The sequence below is a fragment of the Solanum lycopersicum genome, chromosome 8 (genome assembly GCF_036512215.1).
Source record: "Solanum lycopersicum chromosome 8, SLM_r2.1".
Taxonomy (NCBI): domain Eukaryota; kingdom Viridiplantae; phylum Streptophyta; class Magnoliopsida; order Solanales; family Solanaceae; genus Solanum; species Solanum lycopersicum.
The window spans coordinates 18,795,848-18,817,144 of record NC_090807.1 but is presented as its reverse complement, the minus strand read 5'-3'; the positions used below and the strand labels follow the sequence as shown (position 1 = coordinate 18,817,144).

At 38.1% G+C, this 21,297-nt stretch overlaps 1 long non-coding RNA gene across 2 annotated transcripts in view; it reads left to right on the top strand.

The window, feature by feature from the left end:
- The window catches only part of LOC109120849 (uncharacterized), a 28,530-nt gene extending 9,439 nt beyond the window's left edge, over positions 1-19,091 (top strand). For both annotated transcript variants that reach the window (XR_011211058.1, XR_003247837.2), the window contains 2 exons: positions 13,924-14,030; positions 18,847-19,091. This is a non-coding gene — a long non-coding RNA (uncharacterized lncRNA). The remainder of the gene's footprint in view (positions 1-13,923; positions 14,031-18,846) is intronic.
- The last annotated feature ends 2,206 nt before the right edge of the window (positions 19,092-21,297 follow it).

The window sequence follows — 21,297 nt, the reverse complement described above, 5'->3', positions numbered from 1 at the left end:
ATGAAAAGTGAAGTTCTTGAAAAATAATTTTTTAATTCTTTTTGGTTGAGTTGTTGCATTCCAAGAATTGATTTGATTCGTGTTCTTGGGTTGTTTTTTGAGTATAATATATTGGGTATTGAGGGTATTACTGATCCCAAGTTTTTGGTCGAAGGAACCATGGTATTTTATAGGGTTTAGAGAAGAAAAGTCGAAACACACGTTGGTAGGGCTCTGGGGCGTTGCACATCCATATCTTCACAGGACAGTCTCTGTCCGTCAGTGCTTGGGGTAGCGCGCCAGCTAGAACACTCCAACATGGCTTCTGAAGTTTGGGGATTTATGCTTCACACCTCACACATCATTAAGCACATTAGTTAACCACATTCATTCCCCATCTTTTCATGCTTGTTACCAAGTGATGTACCCAGGTTTCCTAGATGATTTCAACACTCTAAGGTACAACTAAACATAATGAAATCATCCATATATATAATATCATGAACCTTGAATCCATAATCCACTTCACGGAAAGTTAAGACAAAAGTCAAAGAAGTTAAGAGTTAAGTCTAAAAATTAAGAAGCAAGTCAAACCAAAGTTTCTTAAAGTTTGAAGGGTTTTTAATGAACGTTTAAACATTGTTTTAAGGATCAAGTTTCAAGCTAAGTAAAAAGTAAAGACTTAAGTTCATTGCTCATAAGTTAAAAGGGAACTAAATATTCTCTAAGAGTTACAAATGTTTTCACATTTTGAGCACGAAAGGAAGCTAGACTTCCAACAGAGCCTTGGGATAGTTGTAGTAAATAGGGAACTATGAATTCCAAGAGAGGATTTTAAAGATATGTTTGAGCAATTACCTCAAACCAGAGAAGAAGATTGTTTTTAAAACATATGAGCTATGTATTTTGGGAGTAGTATTGAGCATCTATATAGGGAAGTGAGTTCATAATAACTAAGACCCATATAAACCATGTAGTTAACATGGACAGAAGAAGGGTCATACTTTTTAGATTACTCCTTATTGTATTTTAGCATAGACTAGCGGATCCACTTAGTAGTTCAAGTTATATACTGACAGCAAGGTATATGTAATACTCCGAAAGTCTAAAGTCTAATCTAGAGCCTCACATGAGTATATAAGGTTAGTAACACTGTTATAAGGCCTAAATAATGTTCATAAAAAATTTAGGAAGTTACAGAGCAAAAACTACAAAGAAAGAATTTGACATCCTGAAACTAGCTAAATTAATCTAGTAGACGTCCCTATGATTTGTGAAGGTTCGGGAGTGTCATATGAAGCCTAAAACTTGTAAAAAGACTATAAATAGGTAAAATATAGTATAATGGGTCCAAAATTCAATTTAATACTCCCCAAGAACACCCCGAAGGGTCCTTGAGGAGGACCCGAACATTAGTGAGCAAGGTGCCAAAGCAGGTTACGGCAGCCAAAGCAGCTTGCGGCAGCCAAGATTTGTCATCCACCTCGCGTCGTGCAGCCAATAATAGAAAGGGAAAAATTTTCCTCGTGACTCACAGATCCACGAGTTCCACTGCCTCAACCCATAGTTTCAAAAATAAATGTGAAATTTCCCTAGCGATGAGCAATAACTTCCAAGATTTGTCCGTGTTATATTTAAGTCTACGTTACTTCACAAAAAGACCCAATCAAGTGAGGTGTATTTTGGGTAATTTAGGGGTTTAATATTTTTGATTTAGGTTCAATTTAAATTCATTTTAACTCACTCCAATCAAATCCCAAAATCAAAACCTAAAAGCTCTCATCTCTCTCTACTTTCTCTCTCCTTTAATCCTCTATTGAAGAAACAAGAAAGCTTGAAGAAGAAGAACCATTTCTATAGGATTTCACTTGAATTTTGTGGATTAAGATTCATTAAGGTATGTTTCCTTAACTCTTGGTATTCCTTTCCCCACGTGGTCCTTTCAAAGTTGATTTCTAAATCACTCAATTTTAAGGGTTTTGTTCTACTAATGGGATTTCTTCTAAACTTTAATTGATGATTGATTATGATTAATTGTGATTGTCTATGACTAATTAAGTGTATATAGTAGAGTAATTGATGCTAATTAAGGGAGTTTCGTATGGATCAAGATCTTCACCCAATTTCCCTAAATCTTGGATCTTTCTTGTGAATTGATGGGAATTGAAGAATGTATTGATTGTAAGACTAGTTTCAACTATTATAATTCATTCATGGACTTACTAGGGTCATTTATTGTTGGTATGTAATCTATTTCTTTAAGAATTCACCCTATGTTATGTATTGAAGTTAATTTCGATAGTGTTGATGGACATGACTTAGTTATTATGTTAATTACTATTGAATGATGTTACTACACCTATTATTCGATAAAATTGGTTGGTTGATTGTAAGACCATGGATTATGTCTTTTTAAGGAGATGGGTAAGTCTTTGTGACCTTAACATTAACTTCAACTGTGATGGCTTGTGAATGGTAATGAAGTGCAATTGAAGCATATCTTGTGAATTCATTATGTAGGTGTTGGAATGATGATGCAATTGAAATGTCTTGATTATGTGAATTGTGAAATTAAGATTAATATGAAATGACATAAGGTTAGTTATGAATTGCCTATGTACCTTACTATGACATGATGATGGTAATGTACTAAATTTACAAATGAAGGGTTTCCATGAAAGGATATTATCATGTGATTCCTATTAAGAAAAACACTATGACTATTGTAGGAGTAGTCTCCTTTGACTTAATATAAGTTATGATTGTTAAATAAAGACATTTAAAAGGGGACTCTAGCTTAGCACCGAGTGAACTAGTAGTAAGCAGTATCCCTTTCCAAGTAGGGAAGGTTGGTTAACTATTGTACTAATGAGATTGGAGAATATAATGCATGTGTTTTAAAGAGGGTCCCAATTATATGTTCTAGTTCTTGAACTATGTTGCCTCCATAGGAATACTAGCTATTAGATCCACCTAGATACTATGTTTATGTTTTGGTTCTACCTTAGCAAGTAGTCCACCTTCTTTCGGTTTAGGGTTCTGATACGCTCAAACTTACTTCTCAAATAAGAAGTAAAGCGGTCGTGTCATGTAAATAACCCAACTAGTGAGGTTGGGATCTTTCCCATGAGGAAAATAGTTTAGACTAAACTTCAATCTATTATTACTACTGTTCAGTCAATTACTTCCTTGGAAAGCATAAAATGATAAAAAGGGGGGTTTCTCTTCTTAATAAATGAAAATAACCAGCGAAATAAAAGGAGACAACAAACAGCTTCGAATATTGGAGTTTAATCGATTAATCAAAGTAACTAGGGTTTACGTGTTCCCCACAGGTTCATAACTTAATAAATCTTACTATAACAATTCTTTCTTAGTATCTTGCATGCAAAGTGATAAGTTATGTATTTCTAAATCCTTGGTCTGCCATCTAGAAAATTTCACTCTGCACCTTGGTTCAGCTACGTATGTTGCTATCCTAACCCTTATCTTTACCTCATATTAAGCATCGTATTCGAAATTTGACTAAGTTATTACCTCGTACCAATAAACAATAGCCTATAAGATAGTATACACTAAATCTATGTTGATAATTCTTTTCCTATTATCTACCTCCTTGGTTCGGCAAGTAGCATTAAGCTGAGTTCTAATGATGGCCATCCGTTAAAAAGACTTCTATGCGAATGAATTATCAATACATGATAGACACTATTCTAGAATTGTTATCTTAGTTAGGTTTTACCTCATTATTTGCCTATGGTTCCCACAACCCTAGTTATGGAGTTTAGTTACCCATAGTCATAATTACAATATTCAAATATGTGATTTAAGATCTTACTTCGATAAGAAAGAGTAAAATCCAAAAGTTTGCTTGATTAATCAACAAAAATCATCAACAATCAATTCAAGGAATCTCAAAATAATCAAGAATCTAACAATAATCAAGGGCCTAACCAAATAATCCAGAGTCTAACCTCAAAAACAAGTTTTTTCAAACTATTTATAGAAAATAAAAACATAATTAAACAAGGACTCTATTTGCTGGAAATATGTCAAAACGCGGCTGGACCGACGGACATCGCGATGGATCGTCGTGGTCACGACGGACCGTTATGGACTCTGTCGTCCCATACTTGTTGAAATTCCTTATCCTACTCTTTTCATTATCCTCGACGGCAGGTATGACGGATCGTCACAAGCTCAACGGTCCGTCGAGGGTCTCCATTCCAAAACACTTGAACTCTTGGAATATGGGTACTAGGACTACTTCTCTGAACTTCATGACGAACCTGCAGGACGGACCGTCATGGACACGACGGTCCATCACGCTTTTCATAACCCCACACTTGGTCAGACTTCCCCATCTTCCTAAATTAGCTGCACTATGCTGCCACCTACGGACCATCACGAGCATGACGGTCTGTCACAAGCTCCGTAGGTGGTCTCTTCTGCATTTCTTCGCTCAAAAACCTCCACATTCATCATTGGACAGATTTCCTGCAAATAAGGAGAAACTTATATAAAAATTAGCACAAAAAGGCTTTTGGACACACTAAACTTAAGGAAAAAGTATTAATATTACCGGGACACCACGGTATATCAACACCCTCAACTTAAATTCGTTGTTTGTCCTCAGGAGACACACTATGACTCAATACACAATCTTTGTACAATAGTATCCATGTTTTATCCTTTGCAATCATTTGGCTATAAATCCCGATTAATCTCATCATATTTATGCATGCTATCACTATTAGGCTTGAATTATGTGGAATAAGACCATGACACAGACTCAACATGCACTAACACCTATCCTCTTCAATTTCTCACCAAGGTGCTAATATTTCCGGTAATGCAACTATTGTCCTCACTTCAAAACAAAATCCTCATTTTTCACACAATGATTTTAGTTTGAGTATAAGGATTACTTTTCAACACTATCTCTCAGAACAAATTAACACTCATTCATACCTATTGCCATAAGATTGCCCTTATTTTCAGTTCTTTAAGTTCGGTATACAACCCTTAGGATCACGATAGGATTTCTTAGCTTGTAACATAGGCTCAAGGCCAGGTAGGATATATTTAGGTATACTTTACTGACTTTTTGCGCTCCTTGACATATAGGCTAACATACCATTTTCTATTATTTAATTTTGCCCAGTTTCCCACAATCTTTTACCTTGCTATTTTCTCTTTTTTCTTCATTTGTGTAAGTGACTCTCTTCTTTTTTGTTTGTATTTCTTGTAAAAAAAATTTTACTTTTCTTTCAACTAATTCTTGAGTCACTTTACTTTTGTTCTTTCTCTCTCTTTGTTCTTTCAACCCCACTTTCCAAAACATTCCTCATAATAGCCACGCTCAACTCATGGCTTTGCCATGACTCAAAGTACACAATACCCAAAGTTGGGTCAGGGCCATAAAAAGGTTGTTTACTGCATTACCCACCCTCTACTTATGCTTTTGGCATAAGATGAGGTGCACATGTCCAAGGAGGGACCAGGGCGAACACATTATTCCCAGAAAAGATCAGTTGGGATGAACAAGAAAGGTCTAATTTAAGCTCAAATCATTTGGATCAAAGAAGGATAAATTTCATTTTGTTCTTTTATTTAGGCTAAAAATGGGCTATATTGAATAAGGACCTATGATCATTTCCTAATTGTCTATTACAACTTACTTTTAGGAGGACTAACTAGGCAAGTTCTAGCTCAGTACATATAGTGGACTATTCAAATCTTTCTCACACTCACTTGACATCTCATCACTCTGCCAGATTATACGACACATAGTTCAAATTTTAGACTTAGGCTCATGCAGTGGTGTATTTCTATGTCATGCTTAGAGCCACACATTTATCAATTACTATGCCTAGTCATGCATAATTTTCCATTTTATCAGGATATCATTTTAGCCATCATGCTCCAGAATTAAACTATGTACACATGATATAGACATGTCGGTTCAACAGAAAAAGTAATCAGTCTTTTGGGGGAAAAGAACACACGCAAGAAAACACCAAAAGAGGATAGTGAATTGGGCTAATCAGACTTCACCCAAGCACTCACTTTCAATTTACCGCACCCCCAACAAAAAGACATGCAATTGTCCCCAATGTATAACAAAAATTTAAATACTAGAGTGGTAGGTGAAGCAAACCTGGGGCGCAAAGCGCCGATGATCAGCAAGCTAGTGGGTCCGGTTCCCCGAAACCCACTACCTCTGTAATTTGGACACCCTCAGTGGTATCCTCAGCATCAACAACACTATTAGCACAACCTCCCGCTATCTTCACAGTTCTGAAGCTAGACGCCCCAGCAGCTAACTCTTCTGCTCTCATATGACGCGCCTCCTCCTCAGCAAGCAAGGCTCTCCTCGCAGCCTCCATCTCACGGAGCTCCTTCTTCCATGCTCGCGCCTCATCCTTCTCTCGACCCTTACGCCTCTTGGCATGCTCTCGAGGGGGAGGTGGCGAATAGGGTCGCCATCACTGTATCTTCAGCAGGCTCTACAGAAGGGGCCTCAGACTCAGGAACCCTAGCCTCTAAGATCATATCAATATATGTGCGAAGACTATCGACCGCAGCCTAAAGGGTCGACACATCCACCAGAGGGGCTGGTTGGGCTAGCACTCGCAACTCAAAAACGTACAAGCGCTGATGAACCTCAGCGGTCTTCTGCTCAGTGTGCTGGACCATTCTCCGCTCCAAACGCTCTTCTTCCTCGGTAATAGACCTCTGCATACAAGGCTGGATATGATGCAGAAGTGTAGCCATTTGCGCCTCTAATTTCTTAACCCTAGCAAGCGGGACGAGAGCGGGTAAAGGGGCTGAGGGAGAGGAGCTCGGGGCAGTGCTACTACCCGGGATAGAATCGACCGGGGTAGTGTTAGATGAAGCCGCCTTCATAGCCGTGTGGGCCTGTGCTACCGTATACGCAAGATTGTGACCAAGTGGAGGTAGCTCTTGACGGGGCCCTCTGCGTGGAGCCAAACTCGTCAGTGAGAGGGGTCCAATTAGCATCAACATTCTCGCCATATAGAAAGTGGCAGATAGCAGGCAGGGAGATATCAACCGAAATTCCATGTACTCAGAACTGCTCCAGTGGGGCCTGTTTGGTGGGGGCAGCCTACCTATCAATCTGCGATCGGAGAGTCGCTACGTAGGATACGTAGAACTATCGGTCCAACTCTTCACTATAACGTCCCAATGGATGTGCTGTCCACTCAAGTTGATGTTTGGTGAAGAGACTGTGGATCTCAGGCATCGTCGAGAGACTTCCCGTAAGGACCCGCCGCTCCTATGTAAGTGTCCGAATCATAACTCCTTTGTCATTCAGGAACTTTGCATCGGAATAGACTTGAAACTGCCCGTCCATACACCACCGGTTGGGCTGGTCAGTAACTGGGGTGAGAGCAGGAGCTGGTGAATCAGGTGTGGATTCCGAACTGTCAGCCTCATCTAACGAGGCCGACGTTGCAGAGGTGGCAGGTACGGGAACCTCAGTAGATCTAGAGGCTTCTTCCGACCACGAAACTCCTAAGGATCCAGATGCTCCTTCTTCATTAGTGGATGACCCAGAAGATGTGCCGGTCAGTGTGCGCTCCTCATCAGACTGGGAGGCAGTGACTACGCCAGACGCCACCTTTTTGGGTGTGGCTCTGGAAGCAAGTGCAGCACGGGATGGGGTGAAAGTGCCTGGGGGCACGTACTCAGGGTAACGCTCATCATCAGAGCTAATGACCAGGCAGGCAGAGGGGCGACAGACTTCGATCGCCCGCGTGCATAGACTCAATCTTGTTTTGGTGCCATAGTAGATATTACCTGTAAAATATCAATATTGGTACTAGAAGGAGCAAACAAGACAAGCAAAACCACATAAAATAAATAAAAAAGAAATGACATTTATATAGTAACAGTGAAACACGACGGGCCAGGTGACGGCTCGTCGTGACTATGACGGACCATCATGGGGTCTGTCGTGTCTTACTTAGACGTTGTATGTATGGAGAACCCTGAAGGAGAGTCTCTGACAAGTTTGACGGTATGTGCAGGACGGAGCGTCACAGGTACGACGGTCCGTCGTAGGTGTCCGTCAGAGAACACTTGAAAAAAAATGGAGACCCTTAGGAGAGGTGTCTCTAACCATCATAACAGTCATGCAGGACGTACCGTCGTGGGTATGACGGTCCGTCTTACTTGTCTATTTGAGGACACTTAGAAAAATAGAGAGAGACCCTTAGGAACAGGGTCTCTAACAACCTGAACGGTTGTGCGGGATGGACCGTTGTGGGAATGACGGTCCGTCGTATGTTTCCATTGGAGGACACTTAGAAAAAGTTAGAGAACCTTAGGAACAGTGTCTCTGACAACAATAACAGTTGTGCAGGACGGACCGTTATGGAAACGACGGTCTGTAGCATGTGGCCATTGGTGGACACTTTGAGAAAATTGGACTGTGGAGTGTTAAGGTTGTTGGAACGGACCCAATGACGGTCCGTCGTGGGTATGACGGTCCGTCATCGGGGTCTCGTTCTGTAACTCAGTGACAGAATTGGGGGTGACCCACTAATCTCCTATGACCCAAATCGAATTTGTAGTGTTATAACCTACATTTGTCTAACCCAAATACCTAGTAAACTAGCAACGCTAAAGCACCTATTTCTAGAGTTTTATCACGGCAATTTCGAGCACTTTTTAAACCTATGTCAGACTGAATTTTATTAAACAAATGAACATATCAAGAAGAAATAGGATAATACTAATTGATAAACAAAAATGCAATATAAATGAGTAGAAATTGGAGATACATACCTGAGAATTTGAGAAAAACAAAAGGAAAAGGTAAGTGGTTATAAAGAAAACACCCATAGCAGCAGCTCCGACTAGTAGATAAGGACTTTTAGGATTTTGGAGAATTTGGGGAAAATGATCGGTTGAAGAGAGAGATGATTTTGGAAGTTTAAAAGGGAGGGAAATAGGAGGAATAGTGAAGGAATGGGTTGAAATGAAGGGTTGGGGGTTTTAAATGTTGTTTTTTTAAAACCCCCAGCCGGGTCAGGTCGGGTATGCCTCATTAATGACGTGATGATTCAACGATGACGGTCCGTCTCATATGTGACGATCCGTCGTTGGTTCTGTCGCGTGTGCCTTAGTTTGAAAAATAAAAAAAAGACGTACCTGGAACGACGGATTCATGCGAGTAATTTTCTGCAGAATTTCCTGGTGATGTGCCTGAAAATTTAAAACCCATTAGTAGAAAATGATACAATTACTAGAAAGAAAATCTATAAGTATTGGGTTTCCTCCCAAAAAGCTCCTGATTTAACGTCGCGACACGACTGAGGACACTTACTTACTCAGACTTCATCAAGATGGTATGCCTCGATCAGTTCATTCACCGATGCAGTATGCCCAAAATAGAGTTTTATTTTTTCTCTATTCACCGTAAACCGCACTTGGTTTTTAACTCAACTTCTCCATGAGGGAATACTTGGGTAATCAAGTAAAGGCTAGACCGTTTGGACTTGAGCTTGCCAAGAAGACAAGGCAACTCGAAATTGTCTAAAAGAACCAATTCCCCAACAATAAACTCTTGTTGTGCACTTTTTTTTTCATTCTCCTTCTTCATCTTTTCTTTATGCGATATGGCAGATACCGATTGGAGCTCACCGCTCTGCCTCATGGTTCTACAAATTTTGAAGGTAGCTTCTTCATTGTTCAACCGAAATTTCACCTGCCCCTTTTCCATATCAACTAAGGCTCTACCTTTAGAAAGGAATGGCCTCCCAAGAATAATAGGCACTTCAAAATCGACTTCACAATCAAGAATAACAAAATATGCCGAATATATGAATGACTCCACTTTTACTAGCACATCGTGGAGTATCCCTATTGGCCTTTTCACTGTTCGATCAGCCATCGGTAACCGCATCACAGTGGGTTTTGGGTCACCCAAACCCAACTTCTTGTAAATCGAGAGGGGCATGAGATTTATGCTTGCCCCCAGATCACATAATGATTTCGCAAAATGTAATGACCCGACTGTACAAGGAATAGTGAACGCACCCGGATCTTCTTTCTTTTGTACGAGAGATCTTGTAGCAATAGCACTACAATGCAGCATTTTGTGCAACATATCCTCAACTCGCGCCATACTATCTCCACCATCCCAAGGAGTAACTTCACGATTTTGAGGAGGGACATAGGGCCCATTCCTATAATTTTTGTTACCGTAGTTACCCTTGTTGAAGTTGTTGTCGCGGTTGTATTTTCCATCTCGGACATAATGACCCTTACGGTTATAGTTACCATAGATCCGCCTTGGTTCCCTTAACCTTGGCACCAATTATCCTTATTTGAGCCTTGGGCACTCGGTCTGAAACCCCCTGTCTGCTCATTTACTATATAGGAGTCCTCTGCATAATAGCATCCATCATTAGGAGGTGGTGGTTTAGGCAAGTAGTTAACTTCATTTATCTTTTCTGCACCCCAGTGATATGTTTTAGTACCAACCCAAGCTTAGTTCTCATCTGAGCCATTTCTTCACGAATCTCATCTGTGGATGGGTTGTGAGTGGACTGTACTGCGAAGGTATTTCTCCTTGTATCTGACTTCCTAGTACTCCAAGATTTATTATTCCGGAAGATTTTCTCTAATTTTTCAGAAATCTCAACATAAGGACACTCCCCATAAGATCCACCTGCAATAGCATCCAACACCGCTTTATTATTATCATCTTGTCCTCGATAGAAGTATTTCTTCAGTGACTCATCATCTATACATTGATTTGGGACACTTCTCAAGAACGGGGTGAATCTATCCCATGAACTACTAACTGACTCTCCTGGTAGTGCCACAAAGTTGTTCACTCTGTCTTTGTGGTTTAATTTCTCGGAGACCGGATAGTAGCGTGCTAAGAAAACATCCCCTAGTTGGTTCCAGGTGAAAATTGAGTTGTACGGGGACTCAGTGAACCATATAGCAGCCTCTCCCTTCAGTGAGAGAGGAAACACTCTAAGCCCTATTACATCCAAGTCCAAGTCAGGCCTCCCTACACAGCTTTTACACACTGCCCTTACCTTAGCTATATGGGCATGTGGATCCCCAGAAGGTAGCCCTGAAAACAAACCTCTGGCAGTGAGCAGTTGCATCAGGCTACTAGTTACCACGAAGCTGTGGTCTAGTGGTACAGGAGGCAAGACAAGTGGCCCATCAGAGTCTTCTATGTTGTCATAGCCTCTGTAGTATGCTTGGGTCCGTGGAGCGGGATTTTGTCCCCTCTGTTGGTGTTCACCCGGAGCATCGGGTAACAACTGACCATGAACATCTACCGGAATTGGGATGTTCTGGTTTGGATCATCACCATTAATTCCCAAGTTTCTATTCATGTTGCGTAGTGTACGCTATAATTCGTGATCGTAAGGAAACAACGGTTCTCTTCCTCTTCGTGTATTTGGCATACAAGGAGGGTGGTTCTGCAAAAATCAAAAACAATAAAACAAAGTAACATCAAGAAAATATCAACTAAACTATAGTAATAAGTTTAAGTTAATCTAAAAGCTACTTTCCCCGGTAACGGCACCAAAATTTGATACGCTCAAATATAGTTCTCAAATAAGAAGTAAAGTGGTCATGTCAAGTAAATAACCCAACTAGTGAGGTTGGGATCTTTCCCACAAGGAAAATAGTTTAGACTTAACTTCAATCTGTTATTACTATTGTTTAGTCAATTACTTCCTTGGAAAGCATAAAATGATAAAAGAGGGGTTTCTATTCCTAAATAAATGAATAACTAGCAAAATAAAAGGAGACAACTAACAGCTTCGAATGTTGGAGTTTAATCAATTAATCAAAGTAACTAGGGTTTACGTTTTCCCACAGGTTCATAACTTTATAAGTCTAACTATAACAATTCTTTCCTAGTATCTTGCATGCAAAATGATAAGTTATGTATTTCTAAATCCTTGGTCCGACATCTAGAAAATTTTACTCCGCACGTTGGTCCGGCTACGTGTGTTGCTATCCTAACCCTTATGTTTACCTCATATTAAGCATCATATTCGATATTTGACTAAGTTATTACCTCGTACAAATCAATACTAGCCTATTAGATAGTATACACTAAATCTATGTTGATAATTCTTTTCCTATTATCTACCTCCTTGGTCCGTCAAGTAGCATTAAGCCGAGTTCTAACATTGGCCATCCGTTAAAAAGACTTCTATGCAAAAGAATTATCAATACATGCAAGACACTATTCTTAAATTGTTATTTAGTTAGGTTTTACCTCATTATTTTCCTATGGTTCCCACAACCCTACTTATTGAGTTTAGTTACCCATAGTCATAATTACAATATTCAAATATGTGATATAAGCATTCATGAACTTACTTCGATTAGAAAGAGTAAAATCCGAATGTTCGCTTGATTAATCAACCAAAATCACCAATAGTCAATTCAAAAAATTTCAAAATAATCAAGAATCTAACAATAATCAAGGGCCTAACCAAATAATCCAAAGTCTAACCTCAAAAACGAGGTTTTGAAAACTACTTATAGAAAATAAAAACCTAATTAAACAAGGAATCTATTTGCTGGAAATCTGTCAAAACGCGGCTGGACCGACAGACATCACGACGGATCGTCATGGTCACGACGGACCGTCATGGACTTTGTCGTCCCATACTTGATGAAATTTCTTTTGCTTCTCTCTTCATTACCCTCGAAGACAGGTATGACAGATCATCACAAGCTCAACGGTCCATCGAGGGTCTCCGTTCCAAACACTTGAACTCTTGGAATATGGGTACTAGGACTAGTTCTCTAAACTTCATGACGAACCTGCAGGACGGACCGTCATGGACACGACGGTCCGTCACACTTTTCGTAACTTCACACTTTGTCAGGCATCCCTATCTTCCTTCAGCAGCTGCACTACGCTACCACCTATTAACCGTCACGAGCATGACGGACCGTCACAAGATCCTTAGGTGGTCTCTTCTGCATTTCTTCACTCAAAAACCTCCGCATTCATCTTTGGACAGAAACTTATATAAAAATTAGCACAAAAAGTCTTTTGGACACACTAACCTTAAGGAAAAAGTATTAATAATACCGGGAAGCCACGGTATATAAGGTTTTATGACACCGGATTCCACATTAGCTCATATTATCTATATAGCTTAAGTAAATATGTTCCCGAAAGTAAAATGAATGACTAAATGAAATTAGACATTGACTAGGATGACATGTGAGTTCTACTTAGCTATGGGAATTTACCTAGACATTGCACAAGTTAACTCTAAAAGGAGTCTTTGAAGTTGGTCTTATACATTATGATATCATATATTATGAAATGTTAGTTATATATTATGATACTCTTATATGATGTCAACCATGTAAATGAATATGTTATTTGTTTAAGTTTATATGTGGTATGAAGCAAAGCATTACTTATTATCTCTTATCTTATTTACTAGTTTATGTGGTGTTACGGGGATTCACATGAGCATTGCGCTTGTAGGCTCGTGATGGGATTGTTTTTAAGGGTTTTGTATACTCTTTTTATATGAACTATTGAATTGGAAATGTTGATATGGCTTTATGTTGATGTTGTCTTTGGTTGTGAACTCATGAACAAGCTTTGTTGTTATAAATGATGTTAAAATTTCTTTGGCTATGGTTTCACTATGCTATACACATATTGACTTGGTTTAACTTAATTATATTTGTTTTATGTTGAATATATTTTGTTTTACGTAATATATGATTATGGTCTCATATGTGTTCTTGGGTTATGCATAAGGCTTTTCAAAGTAATTAGGCATGTTTTTATCAAATGTCACCTTTTAGCATAATTTCTTTGTTGTGTGTGCATATGTGCTCATAATTAGTACAAGTGATGTGCTAACCCCATTTCTCCCTTTGTCCCAAACATTTTAGGTTCCGATCGTTAAAAGGCTTGTTCCTAGTTTGCAAGAAGGCTCGGATCATTCCACCTAGTGTGGGCATGTCCTCATGTTCCGAGCAGGATGCCTTTCTTACTCTAGGTATGTTGCATTGTTATAATATAAAGACAATCATTTGCCTCTTTTGTTTTAAGACATTGTTGTAAGCCCTAAGTGGAATTTATTTATTTTTGTAAGGGTTTTGCCCATATTGTTCGATTTCATTTAGATGGTTCAATATGAGACATCCCATTTAAGACTCTATTGTGTATCTTTTATATGTATACATATATATATATGTGTGTGTGTGTATGTGTGTGAGTTTATGCCATAAAAGAAGAAAATTGTGTAATATTCTTATACGAGTGGTTTATGTATACTCGCTATGAATACATTATTTGTAAGCTAGAGGTCTAAGTAAACCTCATGAAGTAATTGTAGATGAAAAGTTTTAAATTTTCCTCATTTTTAACCTATGAATGTACTCATGAATGCTAAGAGTCTAGTCTTAGTCCTTTCCAAGTACGACGTGCTGGTTAAGTCTTGTGTGCTCCCTGGTTGTGACAAACATGGTATTAAATCATGAGGTTGATTATCTCTAGAATCGATTTCTCATTAAACAACGTCTGTGTAGATTTTTATACATAATTGTGAAGCGCGCCACACTTATAAATGAGAGATTATGTGATTCTTAGGAAACTCTCATCTTCTCGCATTCCTATTTTGTGCCTCTAAAGTAGTATTTTGTGCTTTCACCTATACCTTTTATTGTGGTTATAACTATGAATACTTGAAGGGAAGCGACAAGAAGGGCCAAAAAAGGTATTGCCAATGTGAGGGCTAATGACAATCAACCTCCTCCACAAGACAACTAAGTGACTCCCCTTGAAGAAGTTGCTATAAATTGTCAAGTTTGGGTTGTTCCTCCACCTATGATGGATGGAAAGATAAGGGCGACTTTTCTCAATTTGTCCTAAGCTAATGCGGTAACTTCTCAAGTCCAAGACCTGATGACCCAAATAAATAGGGAGGTCGAACCCCAAGTGCCTCAACATTCTAGAGCTATGGCTTCTCGTTTGAGAGACTTTTCTTGAATTAACCCACATGTGACAGCCGTAAAAATGAATATGCTATGTAATGGTTAATGTGTCTTGAATGCCTACGATTCGATTGCGTTCACATTGATTGATGCACATAGAACCAGACATCTTAATCCTTTCTACAACAAAGCCAACTAACTTGAAAGTTAGTGGAGTTATAAAAGGTTGGGTCCAACCATGTAAGTCTCTCGAATACAATGATTTACTTGAAGGAGTCTTTACCAAACTTAAAAAGGGAAAAATCTTAGGTTTGGAGTGTCTACGAGTAAATTGGTCTTTTTCCAAGATAAGGGTAGTATCTTAATAACTCGAAATATATAATTAGTTATTTAATTAATAAGGTTAAGGGGAATTTTTGGGAGAGAGGGTCAAAAATTGGCTCTTGAAGTGAAGTCTTGCTCCACCCGGGTTCGAACCTAGGTGGAATCAATGAATTAAATTATTTTTTTAAGTTGGTAAATTAATGTAATTAATTTATATTTTTTATTTATTACCTTAGTAAAAATAAAAACAAATCATATTTTTAATAATTATGTAAAAAATCTTATATTGCCTAAGACCTAAACTAGACTCCTAATCCTAAAAAAACTCTTCTCTCCACGCTCATCTCTCTCTTTCTCTCACGTATCTGTCACTCTCACTCACGATTCCCGCTGCAAAATAACTTCAAAAAAACAGTACGAAAACCAATGTTCTTCACTCTTGAAGAACTCACAACAAATAAATAAGAAAACAAATGAAATAAATCATGTAAGAAAAGAGTTGTTTGTCCGTCGAGTTGGTGTTGACTTTGAAAGGATTTGGACGTGATATTAGTTGATGTTTTTGGGCAGCAAGTCGAGGGTTTAACGTCAAAAAGGTATGGGTTCTCTTCTCTTTGTCCCTTTCCCAAGAGACCCCTAAGGTTGACACGAATCCATTCCGAAAACTAAGGTTGTTCCCCGTTGCATGTCCCTGTCACTAGCTCCCATTTAATCATAGGTTGGTTATATTTTCTGGTAGAAAACTAGGGATGAAATGTGTTTTCGTGATGATTATGTGTTTATATGTATGTTTGGGATTATGTGACTTATGTTGATGTTTTTCCGAAATTATGTGTACGTGTGTGTGCAATGTGAACCGTATCTATGTGCCTTAGGTTAAGGCTTTATAAATCTGATGTTGTGGATGTATTTCATGTACAAATGATTATGTAATTTGTGATGTTCGTATGAGTTTAAATGCTACTGATTTGCGTGATTATCTCTTGGCTAAACTAATCCATGAAAAATGCACCTAAGAACTTATTAAGTGATCTATGAATTACTCTATGAAATTGCGTATAAATGATGAAGAAAGTAGGGTGCAAATGTGATTAAAATTATTAGCATGTTGATAATTTAATTTCAGCTAATGTTGAAGTTTAGAAAAGTTTGAAATAATGTTTAAAATATGTGAGGTCAGTTGGGATTGAACCCAAGAGCTCACTATAAGGAAGCTATGAATAAAAGAAAAAAATGGGAGGCGTGGAAATCGAACCCACGACCCTTAGGAACTGAAGGAGTGTAGTGAAAATGCAAGAAAAGAAATGTGAGGCGTAGGAATCGAACCCACGACCTCTAGGCATTGAAGAAGAGTTATGAAAATGAAAGAAAAGAGATGTGAGGCGTGGGAATCGAACCCACGATATCCTAGGCCGATTCAAGAAGAAAATTAAATGAAATTAAAGAGGGGATGTGGGCGTTTGGACCCACAACCCCTTCTGCCAAAGGAGAAAAAGTAAAAGTAATAAAAATAAAAAGTAAATGATGTTGTGGGGGTTTGATCCTACATTCTTTTAGCACTATTAAGAAAAAATGAATGGAGGAATTAAGGGGAAAATAAAATGAAGGCATTGGGGCTCGAATTTGGGTCCCCAAACCGTATGGATCAAATAAAGTCAATTTAAAAAAAAGTAAGTGTTGTCCAAGGGATTTGAAACCAAGTTCCCTTGCCGAAATTCTCTATTTATACATATTTCATACATGAATAAAATATTCAAGAATAATGCTCCCTACATAAATCAAAATCGAGATCTTAGCATACATGCAAGATGCATAACTCTTGTACCACATAATCTTAGGAAGATATGACTCGCTTAAACGAACTATGAAAAAAGCCTCATGGAGCAAACATCTAAAAATAAGTGAACCTAAGATATACATAATGAAATGATAAAACCCTAGAAGGGTTAAGTAAGAGTGTGAAACATACTAAATTTCCAAGTACATAGGCATATGATGAAATGAACAATGAAATGATGAAATGAACAAAGAAATGATGAAATAAACAATGAAATGATGAAACCCTTGAAGGGTTAAGTAAGAGCGTGAAATACCCTAAATGTCCAAGGTGTAATGGCATATGATGAAATAAACAATGAAATGATGAAATGAACAAAGAAATGATGAAATGAACATAAAATAATGAAACCCAAGAAGGCTAAGTAAGATTGTGGAACACACTAAATGGCCAAGTGCATTGGCATATGATGAAATATACATTCACGTAAAATGGGGTGAGTAATTATGACGAGTAAATATGCTAATATAAATGAATGTGGTGAAAACATGATATGAGGATAATGTAAAAAATTAGAGCAATCTCAAATGCGCCTTAGTAAATGTTACCAAAATGTACTCACCTATGAGTGTAAAATTTATGAACAGACCAGTCTCTATGAATATTCTAATGATATTGAGATTAACACACCTAATACTAATGATGAGATGAGAAATCATCTATTGAGTTATGATGTCCTCATACTAGAAGACAGCTTCCATGACGTATGAGTTTAATGTAATGGAACTTTTTACTGAGCACCGATAGACTAGCTATGAGCGGTGATGCCTTCTTTGGGGAAGGGTGGAGGTTCATGTAACTCTCATGAGATGAGACTGTCCGATATGCCAGGTAGGGTCTCCTTATATCTCCTACTCTTTGAACCTATACTGCCAATATAGGGATCTGGACGGGTTCAATTCCCATGTACGCTAGCATGTTTTGGGTCACCTTGTCCGGTGATTCCACCTCTTTTCAATGTGGGGAAACACTAGATTTTATGATACTCACATGATCTATGTCGGGTAAAGTTAAAATTCTAAATGAATGAATGAGGCCAGCCTCAAATGATGCACATAATGAAATGAATGATATCATCCTCAAATGATGCACATAATGAAATGAATGATACCAAAGGTGTTAGGATAGTATGATCAGGAGGTGATATAGACTTAAGTAATGACACTAGGTCATTCTTGATCATTGCACAATGAACCCGATGAAAGTCTTAAACTACATCCTAGGTATAGCTGGTGTTTACACAAGCCTATGAATGAAATTTAATGAAGTACGTATGAATGAATGAAGCAGAATCTCTGTTTGCTAACGATTGCCCCTATTTGAGATCCCATATGTTGAACGCTCATTTTTGGAAGTCTTGATGTCATGTACATGATTCCAAGGTCTCATGGCATATGAGCGAATGATATATAATATGTTATGTGCTATTTGTAAGATGTTATGTGTTGTGTGCAATATGATAAGTATGAGGATGTATGTTACTCTCATGGCATGGCTTTCCTAATCCAAATTTTGAAAGCTCACTCACATTCCTAATCCAAATCTTGAAAGCTCACTGACATTCTTAATCCCAATTTGGCAAGTCCATTGATTTGACTTTCCATTATAATGTCATTAGGAATTAAGTATTCTTACTCATGCATGTCCTTGGTGTGTGCTTGAAAATACCCATAATTAGTACAAGTGTGTACTAACACTATACAACTCTACAATTTTAGGTGCAGGTATATGTGGACGCTAGAGCTATATGTTGACGTTGAAACTATTCGGACATGGAGCATTCATCCAGACTTAGTAGTCCCTCATGATTTCGAGTATTCTTTCCCATTGCATTCTACCTTAGTTATAGTATTGAGCTTGTGGTGTATGTTCCACTAGTGTTTCTTTCCGCTTCTATTCAGACATCGTATTAGTGCCATTTTTGCAAGTATACATTTAATGATGTATTAAGCTATTTATTTCATTTGATGATCTCAATGTTAGATGGTTGAAGGTGAACAATTATGAATAGAATGATTAGTATGTATGTTAAGAAACAAAAAGTTTCAAATTTTCCGCTAAAATTAACATAGACTAAGTTAAAATGACGTAAGTAGGCTTGTCTGCGACGTGTGAGAGGTCAACAACGCCGGTCTTGTTTAGATTCTGGACTCCAGTCGTGACACCACCTATGTTCTTATATTCGAAATCACATGATTACCCTTAATATTTTCTCGATGAGGTTTATAAAATTCTATATGCTATGAGTTGATCTCAATTGGAAAGGTCGAGCAGGCGGACAATGAACTCAAAGATATGTCCCAAACTTGGTACGTGCAATAGACGGATAATAGGACACTTAGAGGTGGTCCAATGACTAGGGAGATCTTCAAGAAGTCCTTCCTTGATACGTTCTTTCCTAAAGAGTTGAGGGAAGCTAAGGTAGAAAAATTCATCAACCTTCGTCAAGGAGGTATGAGTGTACTTGAATACTCCTTAAAGTTTTCTAAGTTGTCCAAGTATGCTTCATCCTTGCTGTCTAACCCAAGGGATGAGATGAGTCATTTTTTTACGGGGGTGTCCGAAGACTTGGCAGAAGAATGTCGTTCAGCTATGCTTCATGATAATATAAATATATCTCATCTCATGGACCATGATTAACAAGTTGAAAAAAGTAGGATAAGGACGAAGAATAGGTAGGCCAAGAGGGCCAAGACTTATGAAGGTGGTTCTTCAAAGAGTAGGCTTGACATTCAAGAAAGGCCTAGGTTGTAACACCTTAAAATGAACTATGGTGAACTAGAGCTTCTTAAATTGTTTGTGTGCTAGTTTTGTGTTTAAATGAGTTACACTGATGTTCATAGGCAGTGTGTGAAGTTTGGTAACATTTAGATGTCAAACGTTCAAGAGCATCCATGACGTTCAGAAGGTGTGTCTTAGAAAGTGTTCATGTGTCTTGATGTGTTGTAGTGAGCTTTACGTGTTTGTTTTGGCTGAAATTTGTGTGGGATGTTCCTAAGACCTATACGACTATGTTTAGTGGATTAATTCCCGAGTACGACCTAACCTAGGACCCACAAGAAGCCTTAGGTTAGGACCCCATTCATTTGGCAAGAGGATGCCAAGGATTTACCATCAACGACCACAAGAGACAGTCTGATTGTCAACAAATAGCCCGTCGACCTTGGGCAACAACTGGCCCTACTAGGATAGAAAGAGCCTGCAGAAATGATTCCTCAGTCCCAATCAAAAGACCCCCACCAACGGGGCGTCTATTGTGAAACGGTCTATTGATGGAGGAACCGTTGGTGCTTCTTTGAACAATCTGTCAAATATCTATTTTGACTTGGGGTGTTTGGTAAAATCACCCCAAGTCTTTTATGACTCTAGGAAGTTATTATTCGGGGTTTTTTAGGTATATTAAGGTGTTTCAAACCTTAGGACCTAATTTTAGACTTAATTTCTTAAAACCAAAAACCCTCTCTCAAAAAAAAATCTCTCAAAACTCTATATAAGATAAAACTCACGAAAGAGCTAGGAGGGTTGTTGGTGGTATCCTTCATCAAAATTCAGTGGGTTTGTTTCTATTTGAGGTATGGTAGTAATACTTGAAATTTCTTCCATTCAAGAAGTCCTTTTTAATAGATTTTCAAAAAGGGTTTTCAGCCTAAGTTCTTCGATCTTTGACTCTTAATATATGTCTTGCGTTAAAACATTTTAAATGATTAAAATATGATGTTTCTAATGTTAGCTTCTGTATTTAAAGCTAAAACTTCAATAAAAACATGTTAGAGATTTTTATAAATTTATAGCTTAGGGAATGGGTTGAATAAGCATGATTTTGGTAGTCTTTGAGCTTCGGTTTCCTTGTGTTGATATTGATGTTTAGCTACTTCCATAAGAGATTTATTATGATGAATTGTTGAAGAAATTAATAAAGGTAAAAGAATCTTGGATAAAGGGTAAGTTCGTTATGTTGCTTAGCTTTATTTACAAAATGCTCTTTTGTGGTATGGTCCACCTTTTTGGTGGCGATTTTTACTTGATGAATTTGGATATACTTGGTATGTACTGTAAGTGTGTCTTTGAAGGCCTAATATCTGAAATTATGTGATAATTATGATGTTTCTTGTAATGTGTATTGTGGAGCATGAATTGTATATCTTGCTTGGATTATGCCTAAATGGAGT